Below are 19,631 nucleotides of genomic sequence, written 5' to 3' on the forward strand. Positions count from 1 at the left end.
ATAGCCGCAGACCATCAACCGATTTGGAGAACTCCTGATGCAGGTTGTACTGGAAGAGTGGTGTTTGCTTGAATTGCTCGCGGCAAACCATCACAAGACCCTCTGCACACTACACATGACCTTTTCCCTTTGAGTACTATTGTGAATCACGGCACTATGCGACCCAAATTCAAACAACATACTGTAGTGTAAGAACCTGTGATGTAGACAACTTGAAAACTAAGAGAAAGATTACAGAAGAAATTTGGACAATCAAAGCATTAATAGAATTATACGTTGTTTTCATTTTACTTACCCCATGTAATTTGTAATGATGGGCGAGAAAAATTAATCATGTTTTCATGCAGAACACAGATTAAAAAAAATATTCTAATGTAATAGGTGTCTATGGTGACCAAAGCTTGGACAACATCAAACAGTACCAAAGGCAGCCATGAAAAAAAATATCACGTTACTCAGGCTGAATAATCCACATGTCAGGTTGTACAGTCATGTGCTCACAATGTGCATAATGTGTGCATTTTTACAAAAATTGTGATAGATAGATAGATAGATAGATAGATAGATAGATAGATAGATAGATAGATAGATAGATAGATAGATAGATAGATAGATAGATAGATAGATAGATAGATAGATAGATAGATAGATAGATAGATAGATAGATAGATACGTTATTAATCCCAAGGGGAAATTCACATAAACCAGTTTGGAAAATCTTCTTATGAATGAAATGGAACATAACCAAGTAACTTTCATCATTACATTTATATTCATATTTTTAAATGACAATGGAACATAATCAAGAACTACAACTGTACAGTCGTGGCCAAAAGTTTTGAGAATGACACAAGTATTGAATTTCACAAAGTTTGCTGCTTCAGTGTTTTTAGATCTTTTTGTCAGATATTTCAATGGTATACTGAAGTAGAATTACAAACATTTTATAAGTTTCAAAGGCTGTTATCGACAATTACATTAAGTTTTTGCAAAGAGTCAATATTTGCAGTGTTGGCCCTTCTTTCTTTTTCAAGACCTCTGCAATTCACCCTGGCATGCTGTCAAATAACTTCTGGGCCAAATCCTGACTGATGGCAGCTCATTCTTGCAGAATCAATGCTTGGAGTTTGTCAGAATTGGTGGGTTTTTGTTTGTCCACCCACCTCTTGAGAATTGACCACAAGTTCTCAATGGGATTAACATCTGGGGAGTTTCCTGGTCATGATCCCAAAATTTCGATGTTTTGTTCCCCGATCCACTTTGTTATCACTTTTGTCTCATGGCCCGGTGCTCCATCATGCTGGATTGTTCATTGTTGGTCACCAAACTGTTCTTGAATGGATGGGAGAAGTTGCTCTCAGAGGATGTTTTGGTACCATTCCTTATTATTTATGGCTGTGTTCGTAGGCCAAATTGTGAGTGAGCCCTGCACTCCCTTGGCTGAAAAGCAACTCCACACATGAGTGGTCTCAGGATGCTTTACTGTTGGCATGACACAGGACTGATGGTAGCGCAATTCACCTTTTCTTTTTTCCGGATGACCCAAACAATCGGCAAGGGGATTCATCAGAGAAAATGACTTTCCCCCAGCAGTCCTCAGCAGTCCAATCCCTGTACCTTTTGCAGAATATCAGTCTGTCCCTGATGTTTTTCTTGGCTTCTTTGCTGCCCTTCTTGACACCCACCAGGCCATCCTCCAAAAGTCTTCGCCTCCCTCACACCTGCCTGCTGCCTTTCCTGAGCAAGCTCTGCACTGGCGGTGCCCACAGCTAAATCCACTATAGGAGGTGGTCCTGGCACTTGCTGGATTTGCTTGCTGGAAGCACCACCCTTCTTTTAAAGCATCTAGTCTCCTATTCTAACTCAATCAGCATGACAGAGTGACCTCCAGCCTTGTTCTCGTCGACACTCTCACCCATGTGAACGAGAGGATCACTGAAGTGACGTCAGCAGGTCCTTTTGTGGCAGGGCTGACATGCAGTGGAAATAGGTTTTTTGGGATGAAGTTCATTTCCATGGCAAAAAGGTACTTTACAATTCATTGCAATTCATCTGAGCGCTCTTCATAACATTCTGGAGTAGATGCAAATTGCCATCATAAAAACTGAGGCGGCAAACTTTGTGAAACTTAATATTTGTGTCATTCTAAAAATGTTTGGCCACAACTATAGACCCATCTTCCATCATTACATTACAATTCATATTCACAAATGAAAAATGAAGCATAACCAAGTACTAGAATAATAGACCCACGTTACATCATTACATTTATATTCCTATTCACAAATGAAAATGGAATAAAACAAAGAAATAGAACTGTAGACCCAACCCCCCATCATTATGTTTATATTCCTATTCATAAATGAAAATGAAACATAACCAAGAACTAGAATAATAGACCCGCCTCCCATAATTACATTTATATTCCTGTTCACAAATGGAGTACGTCAGGATTATTTAGCAGCAGGTGAATCGACCTCCTGCTTGTTGAAGCATCTAAGATATGCACAGGTCCGAGGCATTGTCTCCTCTTGATTTTGTTTCACTCTCTGCTCGTTAACTTTTAATCTTTAGTGTTCTTCTCTCAGTACACATTGCAATGGTGACATCACATGAAGTGCAATGTTAGCCAATGATTGAGCTGAACTCCAAACCAATGAATGAGCAGGGCAGGAGGATCTTCAGCTTCTATGCTTGGTCACATCTAGAGCATTTTAACGGGAGGTGGTTTATTTAACAATATTTTAGTAAAGATACTTGTGTTTGGAACATTGTGAACATACAAATGGAAGACTGGACATGTGGGTTATTCAACGCAAGTTACATGGACGTTGATGTTTGATGCTGTTTGACGTTGTTCAGTGTTAGCCACAATAGACATCTAATGTATCAGAAACTTTGTTATATTTATTTCTGTATGAAAACATGAAGCATTTAGCCTTCACTACAAACTATTTGAGGTAAGTAACAAAATTGTGTATTATTCCTTTAATGTCTTAGGGTGAAGGTTCCTACCTTGTGCAACATAATGCTTGGAATGGCTTCGGCTTCTGAGGATCCCACAATGGAATAAGCCAGCCTTGAAAATCAATGGATGAGTGAATGATCATCTTGTAAACGTGCAAACGTGAATGCGCCTTGAACTGCACCTCCGTGCCACCCTGAAATAACCACATATGGACTATGCTAATCAACGTCACACATATGCAGTCACAATGCTACAGACCTTCAATGGATGGTGGAGAAGCCTTTCACTTGACCTACTGAGACACTGACATAACTCGCACCTGCATTTGAGGAGTCCTATGGTGCATGCATGGCATTGTAGAGCCCCTCCTCTGTGCTCAGGGGGGTCAGGGTAAGGCACGGGTGTCAAACTCCAGTCCTGGAGGGCTACAATGGCTGCAGGTTTTCATTCTAACCATCTTCTTCATTAGTGACCAGTTGTTGCTGCTAATTAACTGGACTCATGTCCATCCATCCATCCATCCATTTTCCAACCCGTTGAATCCGAACACAGGGTCAAGGGGGTCTGCTGGAGCCAATCCCAGCCAACACAGGGCACAAGGCAGGAACCAATCCCAGGCAGGGTGCCAACCCACCACAGGACAGGACTCATGTCCCATAATTGTTTCTTTCCTTAATTAGCAGCCAAACAGTAATGAGAAGCAAAACAAGCTGCCACATGACCATCGCTATTATTATCTTACCTGTGCTCATCACACATTATCTAAAAATAAAGAAAGGTGATGGTCTTGGTAAGGTTGATTGCTCAGGTCACCAAAACATTTTGACAGTGTTCTTAGAAAAAACAGAAAAATGAACAGTTTTGGAAATGTCTGCTGTGGCAGAATGAGAGCAGCAACAAGCCATTCAATTAAATAACGGGTTTAATTAACAGCAAGAATCAGCTTCTCAATAAGAGATTGGTTGGAGTGAAATTGTTTTAATGGTCATCTGTTGGCTCATTTCACATTTCATTTTATTTCGGCTGCCATTTAATGAAGAAAGGAATACATTCAGGGGAATTCACTGAATCCTTAAAATCAGGGCTATTAAAATGAAGGGAGAAGAAGTTAATTAGCAGTGAAAAGTGGTCATTGATTAGGACAAGGGTCAGAATGAAAACCTGCAGCCACTGCGGCCCTCCAGGCCCAGAGTTTGACACCCCCAGGGTAAGGCATAAGGTGCCAGTGTCTGAGCGAGTAGCCACTGTCACCTGGCTCATGTAATGATATGTGAGTGACTACAATGACAAGGCCATATGAAACTCTGAACCAGTCATCACATACGGTACCGTTAGCAACTTTGCCTCAAAACCAAAAATAAATCAAACAAAGGAAAAAGCCAGCGATGAAAATCAATAGATGAATGAATAAGAACACCATCACAAGGTCTGGAAAGGTAAATACATAAAAAAAAAAATGAAAGTAGGTTACTAGTTGAGTCATTCCCCAGATACGTTGCACACAAATTAAGAAGTTAGTAATGACTTGGCATCAAATTAGAAAATTAAGTGATGAACTGAATTTAATATTCACAGGAGGCTATTGGGACGGTGGGGTAGCACACTGGTTAGTCCTGCCTGTGTGGAGTTGCATTGCATCTTCTCCTGACGTTCATTTTCACCGGGTACTCCTTTATCCTTCTACACGCCTAAGCTGTGCACCTTCCTGACTTCAAGTTGGCTTGGTGTAGGTGAGATCACAATTATAATGGTGATAGATGTATATTGTCATGGTTTTACGTTAATGAAATTGCCATAAAACATGTCTTTTTAACTTAATGTGTGTTATCATGTATGTAAATGATACAGGAGAATGTTTGACTTGTTCCGTTATTGCATTATAGTTCTGAGCGTATTCTCGGTGAATAGTCCTGTAAAAAAATAAAAAGATAAATAATAACATAAAATGAAATTGGGACTGTCTGGCATTCACCGCATGGCTCTGCTTGCCGCACTGTCTTGGAAGAAGTCGGTTTAGAAATGAATGAAGGTGTTGACTAAAAGGAAGAAAGAGCTGACAGCCTTTTCAGATGAACTGATATTCTGAATTGCAGAAGAGAATAAAAGGTTTTGTGACAAAGTGAAGCTTCACCAGGCAGACATAGGGAAAGACTACCAAAAGCCAGAAAGATTTTAAAAATGTGCAGGTTGCACAGTTTTTTGCTAAAATATTTTTAGAAATTTAAAGTGTGATTTAAAAACTTAAAAATGAACAAAACGGGAGGCACGAGGCTGCAGTGATTAGTGTTGTCTCTTCACAGGCATTTTAATCCTACCCTGAGGTCTCCTTTATACAACTTTGCATGAATTTGAGCACGAAAGCATGCATACTGCAAAAAACAGGAAAATATGAATGGCACAAAAAAATGATCAAATCTGGTGTTGCACATTTGTATGCAATTTACCCAGAAACTACAATCATCTTGTAAATATGAATCTGTGAATGTGCCTCGAAGAGCACCAGGCTGCCAGCCTGAAACAACCATATATGGAGTATGCTAATCAACCTCATAAATATGCAATGATGATGCTACAGAACTTCATTGGAAGGAAGAGCAGCCGCCCACCTGATGCTTGGTGACCACAGCATAACCGCCACCTGCATTTGTGGAGTCCTATGGTGCTCTACATGACTTAGTGGGCAAGAGCAGGCATGGCATTGTTGCACCTCTACTCTGCACTTTGGGGGGTCAGAATGATACATAAGGTGCCAGTGTCAGAGTAGGTAGCCACTGTCACCTGGCACATGTAATGACATGATTGCTGTGACAATGACTAGTGAATGACTCCTATGTCATGGCCATATGAAGTCATCAGAGGTGACTGTGTGCAGAGGGTGCAGACCTATAAATACTTGGGAGTGCAGCTGGATGATAAATTGGACTGGACTGCCAATACTGATATTCCTGTTCAAGAAAGTACAGAGCCGACTCTACTGTCTTAGAAGGCTGGCATCCTTCAATATCTGCAATAAGATGCTGCAGATGTTCTATCAGACGGTTGTGGCGAGCGCCCTCTTCTACGTGGTGGTGTGCTGGGGAGGCAGCATAAAGATGAGGGACGCCTCACGCCTGGACAAACTGGTGAGAAAGGCAGGCTCTATTGTAGAATCAGAATCAGCTTTATTGGCCAAGTATATGTACACATACAAGGAATTGGACTCCGGTTTTACCTAGTATTGTCCCTGATGCTGTGAGATTGACTTAAGTGTTCATGAGAGTAATGGCCTGAGGAAAGAAACTGTTCACATGTCTGGTAGTTTTGGCGTACAGTGCTCTGTAGCGCCTACCAGAGGGAAGAAGTTGAAAAAGGTTGTAACCAGGGTGTGATGGGTCTGCAATGATGTTTTCTGCCCGTTTCCTGACTCAAGATCTGTATAAGTCTTGAATAGAGGGCAGATCAACACCAATGATTTTTTCTGCAATCCTGACTGTCCGTGGAAGTCTGTTCCTGTCCTGTTTTGTGGCTGAGCCAAACCAGACTGTGATAGATGAACAGAGAACAGACTGGATTACTGCAGAGTAAAATTGGATGAGCAGCTCCTGAGGTAGGTTGAACTTCCTGAGCTGGCGCAGGAAGTACAACCTCTGCTGGGCCTTTTTAACAATTGTGTTTATGTTTAGTTCCCACTTTAGGTCCTGGGAAATTGTGGATCCCAGAAACCTAAAGTTTTCCACAGCAGACACAATGCTGTTGAGTAGTGTGAGAGGGGGCAGCACTGGGGAGCTCCTCCTGAAGTCCACTGTCATCTCCACAGTTTTAAGCTTGTTCAGCTCCAGGTTGTTTTGACCACACCAGAGGGCCAGCTGTTCGACCTCTCGTCTGTATACAGACTCATCACTATCCTTGATGAGGCCAATGACTGTCATATCATCTGTGAACTTCAGGATTTTAACAGACGGGTCTCTTGAGGTGCAGTCATTTGTGTAGAGGGAGAAGAGCAGAGGAGAGAGGACACATCCCTGGGGGGCGCCAGTGCTGACTGTTCGTGTGCTGGATGTGATTTTTCCCAGTCTCACTTGCTGCTTCCTATCTGTCAGGAAGTTTTTGATCCACCGGGAGATGGGAGCTGGTACAGTGAGCCAAGTGAGCTTGGTGTGGAGGACTTCTGGAATGATAGTATTGAACGCCGAGCTGAAGTCCACAAACAGGATCCTAGCATATGTCCCTGGAGAGTCGAGATGTTGCAGGATGTAGTGCAATCCCATGTTGATTGCATCATCCACTGACCTGTTTGCTCAGTAAGCAAACTGTAGGGGGTCAAGCAGGGGGTCTGTAATGTCCTTCTGGTAGGTCAACACCAGTCTTTCAAAGGATTTCATGACCACAGACGTCAGGGCGACAGGCCTGTAGTCATTTAACCCTGCGATGGAGGTTTTCTTTGGAACCGGGATAATTGTGGAATGCTTAAGGCAGGAGGGAACTTCACATAGCTCCAGGGATCTGTTGAAGATCTGTGTAAATATGGGGGCCAGCTGATCAGCACAGACTTTAAGACAGGAGGGTGACACACCATCTGGACCTGGTGCCTTCCTGATCTTCTGTCTCCTGAAGAGCTGACTCACGTCCCCTTCACAGATCCTGAGTGCAGGTATGGTGTCAGTGGGGAGGGGCAGGGGCTTGGTAGTGAGTGCTGGGAGTGTATTTTGATTGGCGTGGGTGAGAGGTGTGAAAGAGGGATTATCAAACCTGCAGTAGAACAAATTCAGCTCGTTGGCCAGTTGATGGTTCTCTTCAGTATGGGGGGATGGTTTCCTGTAGTTGGTGATGTCTTTCAAACCTCTCCACACTGATGCAGGGTCGTTGGCTGTAAACCTATTTTCCAGCTTTTCAGTGTAGGACCTCTTTGCTACTCTGATCTCCTTTGTCAATGTGTTTCTGGCCTGATTATACAGGATTCTGTCCCCACTTCTGTAGGCCTTCTCCTTAGCCTGACGAAGCTGCCTGAGTTTTGTAGTAAACCAGGGTTTGTTGTTGTTGTATGTGCGAAAAGATTTCATGGGCACACACATATCCTCACAAAAACTGACGTAGGATGTCACAGTGTCAGTAAGCTCATCCAGGTCTGTCGCTGCAGACTCAAAAACACTCCAATCAGTACAGTCAAAGCAGGCTTGTAGTTCCAGCTTTGCCTCGTTGGTCCATCTCTTCACCGTTTTCACCACAGGCTTTGCAGATCTTAAGTTCTGCCTGTAAGTCGGGAGAAGATGAACCAAACAGTGGTCAGAGAGTCCCAGGGCAGCACGAGGGACAGAGTGATAAGCATCCTTTAATGTAGTGTAGCAGTGGTCCAGTGTGTTTTTGTCCCTGGTAGGACACTTAATATGCTGACTGAATTTTGGCAGTTCTTGCCTGAGGTTTGCTCTGTTAAAATCACCAAGAACAATGAGCAGGGAGTCCGGGTGTTTGTGCTCCATGTTAGTTATCTGGTCAGCCAGGTGTTTTAATGCTTCACTAACACAGGCCTGAGGTGGGATGTAAACACCAACCAGAATAAACGAGGAAAACTCCCACGTTGAATAGAACGGTTTACAGTCAATGAAAAAAGACTCTAACTGAGGGCTGCATGTTTTGATTAGTACTGTGACATCTGTACACCAACCTTCATTTATGTAGAAACAGATTCCGCCTCCTTTCGTTTTCCCCGAGAGCTCCATGACGCGGTCCGCATGGAGAAGTTGGAAGCTCGGCAGGTATAATGCGCTATCGGGGATGTGCTCACCAAGCCAGGTTTCAGTGAAGCACGGGACGGCAGATCTGGAAAAGTCCGTGTTTATTCTGTTTAACAGTAGCAGTTCGTCCATCTTGTTGGCCAAAGAGCGGACGTTCACCAGGTGTATTGAAGGGAGCGCAGTTCGAAATCCTCGGTGGTGCAGTTTAACAAGTGCTCTGGCTCGCTTCCCTCGTCGGCGTCTCCTTCTAATTCCGTAAAGGGCGGCTGCTCCTCCGACTAAAAGTTTTGTAAAGTATTCTGTTTGAGTGAAAGACAGTGAAAAAATTTCACCAGCGAATTGACCGATGTGTAAGAGTTCCTCTCTGCTGTATGTGATCAGAGGGGGACAGCTTATCACTGAACAAACAAAAACAGAGAAAGCACCAAGGAACAAGGCACCGAGGCTGCCATCTGCGGCGCCATGATGCCCAGCATGGAGCTGGACAGTTTGACATCTGCTGGCAGAGTGACGGGCGCTGAGCAGGCTCCTGTCAATTATGGAGAATCCACTGCATCCACTGAACAGGATCATCTCCAGACAGAGGAGCAGCTTCAGCGACAGACTGCTGTCACCGTCCTGCTCCACTGATAGACTGAGGAGATCGTTCCTCCCCACACTATGCGACTCTTCAATTCCACTCCGGGGGTAAACGTTAACATTATACAAAGTTGCTGTCTGTTATACCTGCATTTTATCACTCTTTAATTTAATATTGTTTTTATCAGTATGCTGCTGCTGGAGTATGTGAATTTCCCCTTGGGATTAATAAAGTATCTATCTATCTATCTATCTATCTATCTATCTATCTATCTATCTATCTATCTATCTATCTATCTATCTATCTATCTATCTATCTATCTATCTATCTATCTATCTATCTATCATATAGTGCCTTTCACATCCATCTATCTATCTATCTATCTGAAACACTGAGGGTTACCTTACCAACAAGCCAGTCATGACGTACAGCACCATCAGCAAGTCCTCTGCCAACACTACCTTGCCTGGACCCAGGCCAGCGAGGCACAGCGTTTGCCAATATCCCATCCTGGATTAGTGCATAGATTACGTCTAATGCTGCAGGAACAAACGCTGTATAACTAAAAAGCAAAAGTGTGTAAAACTACAAACAGCGTAAGTGTTAAGAAATGGTTACTATTCTAATAAAAGTATTTCATTTTCTTTTTTAGATTATTCACACTGGTGGACACATCAAATTAAATTACATTAAATGAGGACTTATTCTAAGAACGGTGTGGGAAAATCAGGTAAGAACCACATTAAACACTGTAATTGCATTATGTTTTTACTGACCTGTATGCAAACAGTAAGGTGTTGGTGAATTATGTGCCAATGTGTTGATTTTCTTTAAGCGTGTCACAGTTGCTTTTTGTTTTAAATGTTTTTATAGAGGTGGCATGGTGGCGCAGTGGTAGTGGCTGCCTAGGGGTTTAAGAGACCTGGGTTCGCTTCCCGGGTCCTCCCTGCGTGGAGTTTGCATGTTCTCACCGTGTTTGCGTGGGTTTCCTCCCACAGTCTAAAGACATGCAGGTTAGGTGCATTGGCGATCCTAAATTGCCCCTAGTGTGTGCTTGGTGTGTGGGTGTGTGTGCCGGCGCCCTGCCTGGGGTTTGTTTCCTGCCTTGTGCCCTGTGTTGGGTGGGATTGGCTCTAGCAGAACCACGTGACCCTGTAGTTAGGATATAGCGGGTTGGATAATGGATGGGTGTTTTTATAGGTTTTCTTTGGCCTCAATATTTGCAGTAGATGAAGCATCGTTCTGGGGGGTATAGGAGTCAAGGAATACAGTGCTTATATTTGTTTTCAAGTTAAATTCACTTATAACATTCTCCTGTGGTGACATTTTTGTTTCAGTGTGGGTGCTGACATTGTATGCCTTTTGTTTTCTTTGTTACTGGGAGACTGCTAGGCTGAATGACTAGGAGTGTGTGACATGAGACATCATTGCTCCGACAATATAAAAAGTCAGCGTCATACTCTTCCTGGTTTGTCCAAGTTTGTGGATGCAATTCGAAAGACTCTAGCAATGTTTTCTTTTCATTACTTTGATCTCTTTTGCTTATTTTTTTTCTCGGTTTATTCTTGCTTTGCCTGTTAATGCGTTTTTGATTTTGTATTTTGATCTTGTGTTCTAGATTATTGCTTTCTCAGTTTTTGAGTTTAGCCAGTTTACACGTCTTACTGCTGTCTCCTGATTCCATCTTTATTTCTGACTGCTGTCATTTAGTGCCGTCACTAAAGAGTGGATAAAACTGTTGTGAATATTTAACTCTGTTAATACTTTTTCTGGGAGGAATTATTTTAGTAATCATAACTCTGCATTTTGGTTTTGTTGTGAGTGCTCCCATTTTGTGTTCCTATTGCCAGAGGCATGGGTTATGGAGGCTGCATTGAGTGACTTCAGTTTTTATAGCTGGTGACAAGACAAGATATGTGACCCTCTAACTAACTTTCTAAGTGTTTTATGTCTTTTTGTTTCAAAGCTTTTGATTCAATAACTGTGTTCTTTTGGTGATTAATTTTGATTTGCATTCTGGTTTTGATGAAAGATAGGACTGATTCTCTGGTTTGGACTGCGGCTTAACAAGGATGTAGTGGATAAGCAGGAAAAAAAACAAATATATGTTATAGGGTCAAAATAAAAGGAAAAAGGGTATAATTAGAAAGCAGTTGTGATCATTAGAAAATATAACCAATAGCCAAGAATTAAAAAAATGGACTCTCTGTTTAGTTTTCTTATGACATAGTAAAGGTGGTCATAAGATTGCAAAGATAATTCTCCAAGGACAACAAATGTAAACTGAAAAATATTAAAGCAAAGTGTACATACAGTATATTTATAAAGAATTCATGTAAGGCAGAGCCTGTATGACCTTGTAATTACACAGATGATACTCCAAGAAAAAAAGCAAATCTACAGTAGCTCATCTATTTTCACTTTCAACTTCTGACTCATCTTACCTGCCATTCTTTCTTGCTTTATTTCTATCCTTTGGCATAATAAAAATGACATTGTTAGAGAGGAAATGATCATTATGTTTTCTGCACATATAAGAATTTGTATATTTTATCTGTCTTTTTAATTACTGTAATTGAGTGGTCTGTTGCATTTAAATGTATAAAAACAATAATGTGTTCCTGGAAATCAGAGAGACAGACTGACTGTTATAATCAGTATTCATGAAGGACAGCGGACTGCTGGTAGAATCAGTCAATAATCTAACAGTGAGTTTTTATTACAAAGAAAATGAGAAATTGTATTGGGAAAAGTATGCATACTGCATTTTGGAAATCCTATAGATGTAGATAAAGTTGTCTTAATGAACAGGACTTATTTTTTCCTTCTTGTCTGTCTGTCTGTCTCTCCTGTTATTAAGTCAAGTCTACGTAACCTTGGGGTTATTCTTGACCAGTCACTGACGCTTGATGAATATGTAAGATCAGTCAGCCGCTCGTGTTTCTTTCATGTAAGAAATTTTTCAAAACTAAGAAATGCTGATTCAAAATTAGAATTGGAGATGCTTGTTCCTTCTTTTATTTCCTCACGGCTTGATTACTGTAATGCTCTCTTTACAGGTTTGAGCAAGTCCTCTCTCTCACGTCTTCAGTTAGTCCAAAATGCAGCTGCCAGGCTCCTAACTCACGCTAGCCTGAATGATCATATCACCCCCATTTTGCACACACTGCACTGGTTCCCAGTGTTTTATAGAATTCATTTTAAAGTTTTGGTACTTACTTTCAGAGCTTTGCATGAACAAGCTCCTGAGTACCTAACTGGTCTGCTCCAACGGTATACAGCCTGTCGGACTCTGGGCAACAGGGCCTTCTCGTTGTCCCACGCACTTGGCTAAAAACCTGTGGGGATCGTGCCTTTCAGTCTGTGGTACCAAGACTATGGAATAGCCTGCCTTGTGGTCTGCGCGCAGCCGAGTCTGTTGATTCTTTTAAAAAACAACTGAAAACATTTCTTTTAAAACAAGCTTTTAATCAGTGCTGAATAGTTCCACTTTATTTATTATTTTTATTGGTTTAGTTTAAGTTTTGTTTTAACTGTTGTATTTTTACTGTATTTGGTGTTCAGCGCTCTGTGACCTTTTGTCTATGAAGGGCGCTATATAAATAAACAACTACTACTCTTTCTTTTTTTTTTTGATTGTATTGATTTTATTAAAATCACATAACATTCCACACAAATAAATTAAGTTTTACAAAATAGGTTTGAAACAAATCAACCCCCACCTCTGAGAAAGAGAGCTAGGCCAGCAGAGTAAAACTTTAAGCAAGTAAACATAAGTAAACAGATAAATTAATAAATGAATAAAGATAAAAGGAGTCCCTCATTGTGAATAAAATTGTGTATTCTAGACCTTAATTTAATTAATCAGTGCATCGGTTTGATGTGATTTACAGATAAAGGTACATGAAACGGAAAATTGCAAATAAACTTGTGTAAGGATCACCTGTTTTACCAAACCATGAAAAATTATCCATTACAAATTTGTAACATGTTTTTTAATCGTTTCAGTAATAGGGCTGGTTACCCTAACATCAAGATGCGATTATTCCAAAAGGGTTAGTTTCAACAGAAACTCTAACCAAATGCAGTATGTGGTTTACACATATCACTGATTCAGCATCCTTTGCGTTCTTCTTGCCTGTAAGCTCAGCCCATCCAGTTGTGTTGGTGACACTAACATCCAGGTGTAATAATTTTCAGTTTAGGATACATTTTTTCAAAGAGTATAACAGCATTTGTTGCATGATTTGTATTATTAAAATGATCATTGTCATTTTTTACTTTAACCTTCAGCAACATCATTTTGTTTTTCTATGGCCAGCATTGCCCTGTTGTGTGCAGCAACAGCATTGGTTGTTGGGCATGTGATCGAAGTGTCCTGACTCCATAGAGAAGAACTTTTTCAGAAGTAACAGGAGATACGCCTAAACACCAAAGCAAAAGAAATAAAAATAGCGACCAAAACCAGATGAAAAGTAAGAATCAAAGTCACCAACCAGTAAAGAAGTCAAAGCCAAGAAATACGCAAAAGAAAGGAGTAGCAATCGGAGCTTTTGTTTTGAAGGAGTTGTATCCTGCAGGTATCCTTCAATAAGGGCGCGCACAAAAAGGCGAGCTTCAAAAGGGCGACCTCAATTGGGCGCGGTGAATAAAGGCGTTCATAGATAATTTAGATAATAATAGATAGATAATGTGGACAAAAAAGGCACACTGACAACAGGCAGATAATATTTCTTTAGTTCTCTTTATTATTTTACTCTGAGTCACAGTGAGCAGGTTTCAGAAAAGCAGGCAATCAATATCACATGACAGCGTCAGGGCTCTCTGAACAACTGTTTATTGGGTGGGGCAGGTTTTTACACCCCTAGAATGCGTGATTTAATATTCATTATGAAAATGCAACAGTCAACACTTTATTATACACAATCCTTGAGACCCTTCAATGCTCCTTCTGCAACTTGATTTCTTGGCTCCGTGTTATTGAGTTCAGATGTAAACAAAGGGAGAACGTGATAAGGCAGTCTCAGTGTGGAAGCTTAGACCTTGAGTCCTTCTGACAAATATTTTTTCTGTTTGCTCAGCAAATCATGTTTTTAAAGCTTACTTCTGCTTAACTCCTTAGACAAGGATTAGTACAAGGGAACGAAAAGAGAACAGTCATCTTCCACAATAATAATAGTAGATTTTATCTAATAAATTTTCTGTAATAATTTTGTTGCGTTTGCCTTTATTCGCTGCGCCTAATTGAGGTTGCCCTTTTGAAGCTCGCCTTTTTGTGCGCGCCCTTATTGAATAGAACAGTATCTGCAGATCGGATAAGGAAATGAACTCCTAGTTGACCTTTTTCCCCCAAAGTACTGGTGAATCAGAGTTCCTTGGTCACGTCTCTAGAAACGTGGGACATAACCCTAAAAACGGACCTAACATTGTCAACGACAGGAAAATTTCAAACTGGCGTCAAAGATGGCAAAATACACTAAACCTGATCATGACACTAACCTTGACTTTGCATGTGATGCCGGTAATGTGCCTGATATCCAGGTTTTTAGATAAGAACGAATAATGAACAAATACTCAGATTCTTCCATAGTTAATGAAAACAATTTTTGGTTATTGCCTTTGCAACTCTGATCCTGCTGACTCTGATTTTTGTGTCTGTAATGCAAGGATAAAAATCATAATTTTGGAACTACAGAAAGTTTAATAAAACCACATTAAAATAAGCTGCAGTCTGTGTCAGTTACAAGTTTTTGTTCACCTATGATGAACTTTACTGGACTTTCGATGGCATTTTAGCTAAGCACATCTGCTTTCTTTCTTTCTTGTGACCAATAATTTATGACTTAAAGGGATCTGTACATTCTATATTTTTTGTTAACTAAGTAATTTATGGTAGTCTCAGTTTAAAATGATCAGAAAATTTAAAGCTTAATGGTATGTAAAAGATAGCCTGACCACAGACAGACACGACACCAAAATGTCCACAACACATACATTTATTCTCCACTATGTACACTATTTAAATGTTTGCTCAGTCCTTGGTCCTCATCCCTAGTCCTTCAGCACTTCCTGGTGTGGTGGAAGCGCTGTCACTCCAGGGCTCTCGGACCATCCAGGCGCCCAGGGAAGAGTAGTGCCGCTCTTCCGGTCCGTCCTTCCTCCAGGCGTCCCGGCGGGGCAGGATCCCTGGTCGTCTGCCACAAGTAAAATGACTGGACACTGCAAGAGATTACACAGACAAAGTACAAGGATTAAAGATTTTAGGCAGAGCCATCCATCACCAGGATAGCTAGCCAATGATACGTGTGTAACCTCATTAGGTCCAGAGGCCCATGTGAATTATTTACATAAATAACCAAGATGCCATCTGAGAGACCAGAGAGCAACATCAAAGACCAAAAACACTACAGAGAAGGAGATACCAATTCATGCATCAGCCTGACTGCCAAATCTAAAAGTCGCCCAGGACAATATCCTCTTTGGACATTGCTGATAATCTCCAGTAAGCTTTCTAAAATAAATATATACATCCAGGGTACCTGGTGCTGGGGACATTGATACTTTCTCTTTTCCTACATGGTTTGTAGGCTGAGAAGGGACGCCCCAATAGGTGCGAGTAAAATATCATTGATTGGTAAGTTATTTTAGCCAAGGTATATTAGCCTCCATCTGTCTGGATTCTTCTCGGGGATCAAGGTGTGTTAGTCTTTAGGTCTAAGTTATACGTGCCTGTGTAATTCTTGGTGTCTAAGATAGCCTTAGGTGTAGGTTATATCCAAGGACGCGCATGTGTCGCTCACGCTGAAGCTAAGTGGATTCCTTTGAGGAGAATGGAGGAACTAAAGAAACCTGACAATATCAGGCCCACTGCCTCTTAACCCCTTCAGTACCATATTCTCTTAATTGCTGCACTAGCCTTGATTACTACGCTTGCCACTTTCTGGCAACCTGCCTGTCTGGAATGCTCTGCGCTTTCATTTTGCAAACTCGGGTGCCGTGTTTTTTGCACAACATTTTTATTCCTTCCATGGAGAAAGTGCAGAAATACGTATTTTGAAATGGTAGTAGCCGGAAACTCTGCTCACCATTCCTTTTCTTTCTTTTTGTAAAATCATGCTTAGTAAGAAAAGCTGTAGTTTGGGTTCCTGTATGTGCTATTACCAAGTTCTGTATCTGTTTTGTGAATAATAGAGGCCGTCAAGCCATTATAGAAAATTGTATTCCCTAAAATTGGTAATTTCTATGTATTAAAAAAGTATTACAGTACACCCCGAAAATTCATGGAGGTTATGTTCCTAGAGCACCTGTGAATTTTGTATGTGGTTAAAAAAATGATTATTTTCATAGTTTAAACCCTAAATATGCCCCCAAAACACTTTAACTTAATTTCAAACTCAGCTTATACATTACCTAAAAATGAACAGTGTAAAGGTAAACCTGTATACTGTACTGCTATGTTTCCCGTAGTGCTAGAATGTAAAATACCGATGTTACCGCTATATGTACTGTAATTCATGCAAGCGCATTTTCATTGCTAGAAGCCTTAGACGGTACAGCTTGTTTTGGCGGCATCTTGGGGCTTTAACCGTTAAACTGCCACATACTTGGGGATTAATGCATCCCTGGACACCAAATACTTTTTTTGCTGCACTTTAAGTAAATGTCACAATTAACAAAAAAAAAGTTAAATTTTAATGGAAGACTTTTTTTTTTCATGCAAAGAGCATCACAATTACTGCAACACTGATCATTTTACACACTGCAAATGAACTGTAAAAACTATTTAAAAAACTACTGGAACAATATGTACAAAGTGCAACTGACGCCATGGATGTAAATCACAAGCACAACCACTGTCTGGGGGAGGAGAGAGAAACTAAGCAATCAGCCAAAAAGGACAGGTACGCTTCAGGCTTTTAAGTAAGCGTAGTGTCGTGTGAGAAGACGGCGATTTATTTATTTATTTTTATGATGGAGATTCCAGCCTTGACCCGACGTGCGCACTCACAAACAGAGGCAAAAACAAAGCAAACCAGTAATCAAACAGTAAATAAAGAATGTAATGAAAAACAAATTAAATAAGAGAACAACGATACCACCCCTGTTCCCCTTACGGTGATTACACATTAAATATAACAAAGCACAAACAAAACACACACAGTAAATCATGAAAAACGGCAACGGGTGAAATGTAATGATGAAAGTAGATAGTCCAGATATCCGCACGTTGAATGGGAATGTACAGATAGTCCTACCAGTAGTTCCTGAAATGGCGAAGACGGGTGTACGGGTTCAGGATCGCTCCTTTCTTTGAAGGATGGCCATGAATCCACTTACAGTCCACAGTACACAGGCAGACAATCCAGACGCACGAAACGATCCAGGACAAAATGAATAAGTACAAGTAACCCAACAGAAGGCAGACAGGAACTTGAAACACAAATTACAAAAACTTTTTTTTTTTTTTTTGCTTTTGGTCACCGGCCCCCTTTTTAAAAGCCGCGCTGACATCCTTTGACCTCAACAACCCCAGCACCCTCAGCAGAAGACCAATCAGAGCCACTGCAGGGCCTGCTGGGAGTTGCAGTTTCAATTTCAGCCATCCCAAGTCGTGGTTTTCTCTACAGCTGCTTCCTGTTCTCTCTACAGTACAGTATTGCCACGAAAAAAGCCATAAAAATTCCGTAGGATATTTGCAGTTTCTGCTAATAATTATTAGTTAGGTTCTAAGGAAAAATCCGCGAATAACTGAGGCCGTAAACTCTGAACCACAACTTCGCGGAGGTCTACTGTATAACCACATAAGAAAAGTAGACCCTATATTTTATTAAGTATTAAGATGTAAGAGTTAGGAGTTAAAAAGCTCATGCCTATATATTTTTATTACTCTGTATAAGCCACAGACCCACCATTATCTCTCAAGTTAAAGTCTGGACGTGCAGGAGAGTTGAGAAGAGATGGGCCCCTTGATAAGAAGGGGAATGTAAACTCTTGGGTTGTAAATAATTGGTGAAAGGAGAGGAGTGCAGGTGAGGGCTTGCCAGATGGATATGATGGACAGTGAAGAGTTTGTCACCCACCCAGCTGAGAGATAATGGTAGGTTAATTAGGGGCAGAACCTGAGTAGTGAAATATTGAGGAGTCAGATGAGGATGAATAATGACTTGTGTGATAACAATTGTAATAAATGTAAAAGTTGGTTTTAGTTGTTTGCTCATCGTTCCATCTTAAGTGAGTCTGTATGTGCGCCATACAATAAAGTTTAATTCTGCTGTCTGTTCTGAAGTCTCCGAGTGCCTTCATTGAGGCTGAGGGCGCCCCTACCTGCTTCAGCACCGTTTGCTGAGGTTCACTATAAAATCTCAATGAGACAGATAATGAAATAAGCTCTGATTTATTGAGTTTGGGGCCTGCCCTTGGTCTGCCATAGGGTCTGTGCCCAGTACAAATTAAACAAGCAGTGTACCCTACACTGAATAGGGTTACTGGGACTGAGTTCTGGGGCCAGGCCTGGGGTTGGGATTTGCCGGCAAGCATCTGGTGGTCAAGCAACCAAACATAACCAGGCCAGGATTGTCAATGTGGAGCCATTTTGTGGGACGAGGGCCAGCTTAGTGGTGGATAGAGGTGGGAAAGACCACGATGGACTAGAGCCTGACAAGTGACAAAACTAAAGCAAGAAAACAATAATGAAAAACAAAGCAAATCCAAAAAAGGAAAAATTAGAAAAGAAAATGGGCTAATGAAAAACTTAAAAAAACTAAAGCCGGGGATGACGCCCCTGCTAAATCCAAACTGTATTCTCGAGCCAGCTGGGTGGCTCTTCACAGAGTGTTCAATATATCATTTTAATTCTGCCTCATTGGTACCCTTTTTTTTTACCCCTACACATACATTTGAGTTGAGCACATGAGCTTCTTCTACACCTTTTCCCTCAGAAACATATGGTGACAATTTATGAAGGACAACTATGAGGAAAAGAGAACTTGAGAAGACTTTCTTCCAGCAGGACCCATCTCTTTATAAGTGAACTGCATTATTTTGTCACTGACCCGAGAAAGAGCTAACAATGTTAGGCCATATGGAGATGATTAGGATGAGCATATTGCTGGAAGGGAAGGCAAAGGTCTAGCGCTCCTACAGCTGCTCATAAAATATAGAATGATTGAGCTTCTGCACTCAGGTGTGCCTTTGCGGACTGTCATACAGGACATTAATGTAAAGGCACTGCAGCATTGACTTTTTCAAATATTAGGGAAAAAAAAAGAAGAAATCAGAATATGAAGGAAGAAAAGGGAATGGAGCCAAACCCTGAACAACATTCTGCAGCCTTCTGTTAATATCTCCATTTTAAAATGAGCTGCTGTTTTCT

The 19,631-nt window shown here is 41.0% G+C and overlaps 2 protein-coding genes across 4 annotated transcripts in view; both read left to right on the plus strand.

Moving 5' to 3' along the window:
• Window positions 1-19,631, plus strand: part of rprd1b (regulation of nuclear pre-mRNA domain containing 1B) — a 1,182,184-nt gene that overhangs the window by 459,234 nt on the left and 703,319 nt on the right. The gene's annotated exons all lie outside the window — the stretch shown is intronic.
• LOC114658453 (disks large-associated protein 4-like) overlaps window positions 1-19,631 on the plus strand; it is an 894,521-nt gene that overhangs the window by 343,060 nt on the left and 531,830 nt on the right. For both annotated transcript variants that reach the window (XM_051932531.1, XM_028810525.2), the window contains exon 3: window positions 9,912-9,989. The gene's annotated coding sequence lies outside the window, so the exon portion shown is untranslated. The remainder of the gene's footprint in view (window positions 1-9,911; window positions 9,990-19,631) is intronic.

Source organism: Erpetoichthys calabaricus, chromosome 10 (assembly GCF_900747795.2).
Source record: "Erpetoichthys calabaricus chromosome 10, fErpCal1.3, whole genome shotgun sequence".
NCBI classification, from domain to species: domain Eukaryota; kingdom Metazoa; phylum Chordata; class Cladistia; order Polypteriformes; family Polypteridae; genus Erpetoichthys; species Erpetoichthys calabaricus.